Here is an 8,517-nt window from a genome sequence, read left to right as displayed (position 1 = left end):
TTTGAAAAGTTATATTTAAAAAAAGTGTCTCATTAGATCACCACCAAGGTGCCTCCTAAGATATTCTCTCTATCACTATTTAATGTCCTTGTTCATGAGTTCATAGGTTTAGAGAAATGACTGGGTCCAACCTTCACAACTCACACATGAAGAAACTGAGGTTCAGAGGGTTTGATGACTCCTTCAAGATCACACAGCTAGGAAAGAATAGGAACCTAGGTCTTCTGACTCCACTCTACTACAGAAGATTACCTCATTTGTATCATCTGGCTATACACAGGAGCCTGTATACATATAGTGTCCCAAAAGCCTTGCAGTTTTCAGCTTCCCAAAGGCTGGTCTGACCATATTTTGCTCAAAGCCACCCCCCCCCCCACTCATTCACACACACACACACACACACACTCTCTCTCTCTCTCTCTCTCTCTCTCTCTCTCTCCCTCTCTCTCTCCCTATCTCTCTATCCCTCTCTCTCTCTGTCCCTCCATCTCTCCGCCCACTCTCTCTCTCTCTCTCTCTCTCTCTCTCTCTCTCTCTCTCTCTCTTTCTCTCTCTCTCCCCCCCCTCCCCCTCCCTCCTCCCCGCTCCCCATTCAGTAAACTCCAGTGGCTTCCTCACCTCCAGGATCGAATATAAAATCCTCTGGCTAGCATTCAAAACCCTTTATAATCTTCTCTTCCCCACTCCAACCCCCCACTTTTCCAGTACCCCTTACTTTCCCTTCTCCACAACAGTACTCTGAGGTCCAGTGACACCAGCTTCCTTGCTGTTCCTCAAAAACACTTCATCTCTTAGGTATTTTCTCAGGCTGTCCCCTGTGCCTAAAATGTTCCCCCTCCTCATCTCTATTTCCTGTCTTCCCTGGTTTCTTTCAAAACCCAGCTAAAATCCTACCTTCTGCAGGAAGACTTTCCCCATTCCCCTTAACTCTAGAGTCTTCCCTCTGTTAATTATTACCAATTTGTCCTGTATATAGCTTGTCATCGTATATTCTCATTTGCTCTTTGTCTCCCCCATTAGATTGTGAGCGCCTCAAGGGCACTATCTTTTGCCTTTCTTTGTATACCCAGGGCTTAGCCTGGGGTGCCTGGCACATGCTTATTGACTAAGACTTTTGTCATGCTTTGTGTATATGAACTCGGATAGATTTCCATTTTATTTGAAATTATATATATATATATATATATATATATATATGTGTATGTGTGTGTGTGTATAAATTATATATATATATATTTGAAATTATATTAGAAATCATAATACACATATCCACCCACCCTCCACTAAAATTCTCCAGTGCTCACTGTGACCCCCTGGTTCTCCAAGGCTATCCCAAAAAAGTAGAAGCTCTGGAAGGTCCTATCAGGCTGAAAGACTTGTGACTAAGTGTGTGTCTGTCAGCAGAGGAACATCCTAGTTAACTGCAAAGATGGGCATCATCAGATAACTGGCCACAAGAGGATTAATTTTTTGGTCCCAGCAACTGTTGAAGACAACCTCCTAAAGTATGAAACAGCTGCCATCTGATTCTGTGGAAAGAGCATCTGCATGGAGGAAACCACAAACTTTTAAAGTTTTGACTGCTAATAAGAGTATGTGGCCCACAGGCTGGGAACCAGGTTCTTACCCCACCCTGCCTTTCTCCAGAAAGGTGACAATATGGATAGACTGCTGGATTTGGAGTCTGGAAGACCCGAGTTCAAATCAAATCCCTCCTCAGACACATCATCATAGCTCACATTTACGATACAGCGCTTAACTATGTTCCAGGCATCTGCTAAGTGCTTTACAAACATTATCTCATTTTATTTTCAAGACAAGTCTGGGCGGTAAGTGCTATTATTATCCCTGTTTTAATACTGCTACTACTACTACTACTACTACTACTACTACTACCACCAGCTAACATTTACGTAGTGCCTATCATGTGCCACACACCATGCTAAGTACTTCACAAATATTGTCTCATTTGATCTTCACCACGACCCTGGGAAGTCGATGCTGTAATTATCTCCATTTTATAGATTAGGAAACTGAGGCAAACAGTGGTTAAGTGACTTGCCCAGAGACACATAACTAATAAGTATCTGAGTCTTGATTTGAATTCAGGGTTTCCTGACTCCAGGCCCAGACAGAGTTCTATCCACTTCAACACTAGGTGCTCCATTTACAGGCTTTATGACCCTCGGCAAATCACTTAATCTCTGTCTTCCTCAATTTCTTCGTCTACAAATGGAGACAATAAAAGCCCCTACCTTCCAGGGTTGTTTGTAAGGATCAAATCAGATGACATATGTAAAAAGTGTTGCATATCTGAAAGTGCTAAATATGAGCTATTATTTTTATAAAACTACCGTCTTGAGGAAATATATGGTTTGTAAAATAATTTATGAACAAATCATTCACAAAACTGTTTATTGTATTGAACGTACATTGTCTCATTTGAGCCGAACAACCACCCTTGGGGGTAAGGACTACAGGTATTATTCCCATTTTGCAGATGGTGAAACAGGTCCAGGTAAGTTAAGTGACTTGCCCTGGTCACACAGTTAGCGAATGTCAGAGGGAAGACTCCAACAAAATGTTTCTCTTTTTTTCTTTTTCTTTTTTTTCCCCACGTAATAGTATTTTATTTTTCCAATTACATGTAAAAATAGTTTTCGACATTTACTTTTATAAGTTTTTGAGTTCCAGATTTTTTTCTCCCTCCCTTCCCTCCACCCCCCCCCCCCCGCCCGGAAGATAACAAGCAATCTGATATAGACTATACATGTACGATCATGTTAAACATATTTCCACATTAGTCATGTTGTGAAAGAAGAATCAGAACAAAAGGGAAAAACCACAAGAGAGAAAAAAAGGAGAAAAAAGAGATAATAGTACGCTTCAATTTGCATTCAGACTCCATAGTTCTTTCTCTGGATGTGGATAGCATTTTCCATCATGAGTCTTTCAACAAAAAGTTTCTAACTCTTGTTCCAGCCCTCTCTCCAGCATACCATGCTCTGCCAATGATGGTGAGGGAGAACCAATATATTTTGATGTGATGGCAATGGTCTCATCTGTGAAATATGGGGGCTGGACTGGTTGGTTGGTTGTTGTCTTTCATTCTCAAAGAGGATCAAAATGACATCACTGTGTTAGAGTCAAGTTACAGTGTGTCTGACTATGGCTGATCAGACCAACATGAGCTCAGGATGCTCTACCACAGATTGGGCACAAATAGCACATGTGAACATTTGGGGTGGATTCTCTAAATTTGTGCATCTTGCATTTCTTTTGAGCTACTTCCATTCTGCTCTGCTCAAAGAGCACAGCACCTTTTCTGATGAGGGCACACCATGCTGGGTGGTTCTGTGCCAGTGTCTTCCATGTCACACAATCAATTCCAAAGTTCTTTTTTTTAATTTATTTTTTATTTTTAGTTTACAACACTCAGTTCCATAAGGTTTTGAGCTCCACATTTTCTCCCCCTCCCTCCCCTCTCCCCTCCCCACCTAAGCCAATATAGGTTCTACATATACCTTCACATTAAACTAATTTTCACAATAGTCAAGTTGTAAAGAAGAATCATAACCAATGGAATGAACCACGAGAAAGAAGAAACAAAACCAAAAAAGGAAAAAAAAAAACAAAGAGCGCAGATATGACTAACTTTGATAGACTCGGCTCTTCTCAGCAATTCAAGGTTCTAGGGCAGCTCCAAAAGTGTCATAATGGAAAAAGCTATCCACATCCAGAGAAAGAATTGTGGAGTCTGAATGCAGATTGAAGCAAAGTTCTTGAGAAAGACCTTGAGAGTGTGCTTGTATAGCTTTTTCTGATCACCACGTGAGCACTTGCCCTATGTGAGTTCTCCATAAAATAGTCTTTTTGGCACGCATACATTTGGCAGTTGAGCAGTGTGGCCAGCCCATTGGAGTTGTGTTCTCTGCAGTAGAGTTTGAACGCTTGGCAGTTTAGTTCAAGAAAGGACCTCAGTGTCTGGTATCTTATTCTGCCAGGTGATCTTCAGAATCTTCCTAAGAGTTGAATTAGATGGCCTCTGAGGTCCAAAACAGCTCTAGATCTGTGATCCTTTGCCCCTATTAGCTAAAGGAAAAAGTTTCAAGAAGGACAAGGAAGCAGAGGATGCCAGCAGAAAAAAAGGCCATTGCATGGGGAGGTAGAGGAATCATTTACCTAATAGCCAGGAGACCAAGGTTATATACAGTTCCAGGCCTACCATTAGTTAGCTATGTGACCTTGGGCAAGTCAGTAAGTTATTCCCTTTCATTGGGGCCCCATTTGTAAAATGAGGGCAGTTGCGCTAGATGACCTCTAAGGTACCTTACAGCCCTTTGAATCTATGAAATCTTTGGTGACTTAGAACAATTTCAACAGAGTGGTACAGATTGTTGTTGTTTGTCCTTCTCTAAGAGGACCAATGACATCAGGTGGGTGATGTCTTAACTTGCAAGTGAATTGGATTTAAATGAGTCAGGGCTGGTGGAAGCCAGGTTGTAGCGACCTGAGGAGAAGGAAGTGCGTGAAGAGGCAATAGAAGTAGTGAGTGCAGAACACTCATTTCTGGAGTTTGGCTGGATATACAGCAGCATGGAGATAGAAAAGCAGCAGAGGGCAATGGGCATCAGGGAAAGATTCTCTCAAGACAGGGGTGTTAGTGCATGTTTGTAGGCACAAGAGAAGGAGAAAGAAAGAGGGATGCATTGAAGCCACTGTAAAGGAAAGAGGGAATTGTGGAAGATCTCTCAGGAGTCAGAAAGGGATGAAATCAGGGCATAGGTAGAAGTGTGAGCCTTCAGAAGGGCTTCTTTGAGCCAAGAAGGAAGAAAGACAGGATATCACAAGGTATGGTGGAAAGATTTGGTGTCAGACTTGAAGTCAGGAAACCTGCTTTTGAATCCTGACCCTGATCAATATCGGTCAATAAACATTAAGCTCCTCCTATGTGCCAGGCACCATGATATGCTCTCAGGATAGAAAAAGAAGCAAAAGGCAGCCCTTGCCCTCAAGGTGCTCATAACCTAATGTATACTGAAACTTGACTGACCATGTGACCCTGGTGAGTCACTTACCTTCTGTTTCCTTATCTGTAAAATGGGATTATAAGAGCTTTATTTTCCACCTCCCAGAGCTCTTGTGAGGAAGTTATAGTTCAAACCTTAAAGTACTAGGGAAAGCCAGAATTTCTCATAGCTGTAAAAACTGAGGAAGGAACTGAGTTAGGAAGGAAAAGTCCCTTACTGAATGACAGATGAAGGAAGTTACGGCATTTGGTGAAAATGAGAAGTCAAGGACCAGGGCAAGTTTGGAGGCTGGAGAAGAAATGAAAATGTTCTCCTGCCTCAGTGCTCTTGTACAAGTTGGCCCTCCTGCCTGCAATGCACTCATTCTCTTCACCCCTCCTGGGTAGAATCCCTAGGTACTATTGAAACATAACTGAGGCTCTGTCTCCTACTCGGGGCCTTCCTGATCCTCTGTTGTTAAAGCTCAACCCCTCTAGAAATTACTTTGACTTGCTTTTTGTATTTACTTGTTTTGGTGCACGGTGTATCCACCCTCCTTAGAGTGTGAGCTCTTTGAAGGCAAAGTTTCCTTTGTTTGTGTTTGTAACCCCAGCATCTCTCACAATGCCTTCCACCCTTAATAAATCTTTATTGAATCGAATTGAACTGAATAGAACATCTGAAATAACAGTAACGGGCTAACATAGAATCGTAAGATCCGTCGTTTTACAGAGCAGAAGAGTGAGACCCAAAGCAGCACAAAGACATACAGTTACTAAGTAATAGAGTCCGAGAGCCAACCGGCAATGATGGGGCCAGAATCTGACCCTTTGCCAGGTAATTCCCACACAGTGACTGCCTCACGGCAGAATCATATAATCAGCATTTGGATTACCCTAAATAATAGTGCGTTAATTATCTTTGCTTTGCTCTCGGGGCAATCCATCTGCTATTACTAATAACAGCAGAAGCAGCAGCAATCAGTGGCAGCAACAATAATAAACAAGACTGAGTAACCACCAGGTGTGAGACCAGGCCCACTGAACAAACTAGCTAAAGGAAGGGACTGACAAGGGGCTGAGCTTAGAACAGCAATGGACAGATGAGTCCTCCTTCCCCATGAATTCATGCCTTATCCTGCACCCGCAGTACTGTCTTCCTTCCCCGGCCTTCAGTTTCCTCATCTATAAAACGGAAGTGTTGTGTAACAATACTTGCCAACTCCACCTACTTCACAGGGATGTACTGATGATTCAATGAGTTAACATAGATTATAAATTTGGGGGCTCTGTAAACTTTGAGTGTTGTGCAAATATGAGGGATTATATCAATAATAGTAGTATTTGTTATTATTATTATTATTAATTTACCTGTAATTAAGAGGCATATGAATTGCTGACTTTGAATTCTGCCAATGGCACTTATGAACCATATAACCACGGGCAATTCACATAATCTCTTTGATCATCAATTTTCTCAACTGTGAAATGAGCACAAAACTAATACCAACTTCCTAGGGTTGTTATAAGCATCAAATGAACCAGCCTATTCCAACCACTTGAAACCTAAAATCACTATATAAATGTTAGCTATTTAATTGGCTGTCTCTTCTGTTTGTCCAGATTCTACTGAAGAAACTTCCCTTCACTTTCCAATTCTGGTGCCAAATATGAGGGAGGATGTTCACCAGCAGGAATTAGTGCCAGGAGAGATTAGCCAGAACTGTGAGAATTCTGAAGACCATGCCATATGAGGATCAGCTGAAAGAAAACACAATACTGAGTCTGAAGAATAAGGGGGAGAGAGGGAAGGGGAGACATAAGTTATCTCTAAGAATTTGAAGGATTTTCATATAGATAAAAAAACGGATTTTTCTCAGAAGAAAGAACTAGTAGTAATGAGGGCCTCTATTCAACACTCTCTGTCTCTCTCTTTGTCTCTGTCTCCCTCTTTTTCTGTGTCTCTCTGTCTCTGTTTCTCTGTCTCTGTCTCTATCTCCGACTCTGTCTCTCTTTCTCTGGTGTCTCTGTTTCTGTCCTCTGTCAGTCTCTCATATTACTCCCTTTTTCACACTTTCCATTTTAGTCAAATTGGCCTGCTAGCTGTTTCTCATACAGGACCCTGCTTCCATGCCTAGTAAAAGTCAACAAACATTTATTCTCTTTCGAGAAGGAAGGATACACAATGACAACAATGTGCTAGGCATGGTAGTAAGCTCTAGAAATACAAAGAAAGGCAAAGGTAGTTCTTGCCCTCAAGGAGTTTACAATCTAATGGGAGGAGACAACTGTTGGAACAATTCGGCTAGCAGCTGCCATGGGGGTGAAAAACCAACACAAGCCCAACAACAAGAATGCTACAAGCCCAGGTTCTTTTGATCTGCTTTACCAAGGAAAGCAACGCTAAGGGGTTAACAATCTTACTCTAATCTAACATACAAATATCATTCCTTCAGCTTGGGGAAAAGCCAGCCCCCAAGCTTCAAGGCAAATACAAACAGAGCAAATAAGCACAAATCAACAGACAGATTTCTGTCTGACAAAATCACAATATACAGTTACCAGAGAAGCATCAATATCAAAGCCAGGGAGCTCATAACAACGGCTGGCCTAGAGTCACTGCCACTCCTGCTGTGGCTCAGAGCTCCTGAAGAGAAAGCCAACCTCTGTGCTTATATGTCCTGTTCAGGGCCAAAGGTGAGTCACACATGCAAATCACCCACATTAGCTAAAATTGTCACAAAAATGCGACTTAAACCCATGTGGTCCAAAAGCCTGTGATGTCACAAACATGTCACTGAAACCCATGTAAACTAGGCTTTCCCTTGAGCCAAGGAGGTCACCGAGGACTGCTAATTTAATCAAGGAAACAAAGGCCAAACTCTTCAAGGGCACTTGGTTGAATAAGTGCTAAGAGCCCATCTTGAGTCCCAATACAACAACATGCAAGCAACTACGTACAAACAAAATATATTCAGGGTAAATTGGAGGTAGTCTCAGAGGGACTGAACTAACACTAAGGGGGACCAGGAAACATCTCTTGTCTCAAGTAACTGAAACTTGAAGGAAGTCAGGAGACAAAAGACAAAGAGGGAGAGAATTCCAGACACAGAGAATAGCCAGGGAAAATGCATGGAGTTAGGAGGTGGAGTGCATGTATCTAGAATTCCTTCCTTCTTCATTTCAACTAGGAATACTTAATTTTCTTTAAAACACCACTCAGGTGCCACTTCTAACCAGAAATCTTGATGCTCACAAACTTTCAGCTCCTTAGCTAATACTCAGTCTCTCCTGAAATTAATTTCAATTGCTAAGTGCTTTCCCTTTACTTATGTACCACCTCTGCAAACAGATGATTGTGCACTCAGTGCAACCTCTGAAGCTGAGATGCAAGGAAGTATGGATCAGTTCTCTGCTGCTTGTGCTAATTTTGGCCTAACAAGTAACACCAAGAAAACATAGATGCCCCATCAGCCACCACCACACCATCCATACGTGGAACCATCAGT

The sequence above is a fragment of the Trichosurus vulpecula genome, chromosome 1 (genome assembly GCF_011100635.1).
Source record: "Trichosurus vulpecula isolate mTriVul1 chromosome 1, mTriVul1.pri, whole genome shotgun sequence".
In the NCBI taxonomy this organism is placed as follows: domain Eukaryota; kingdom Metazoa; phylum Chordata; class Mammalia; order Diprotodontia; family Phalangeridae; genus Trichosurus; species Trichosurus vulpecula.
The sequence above is the reverse complement of the archived record's forward strand: the minus strand, read 5'-3'. Positions refer to the sequence as shown.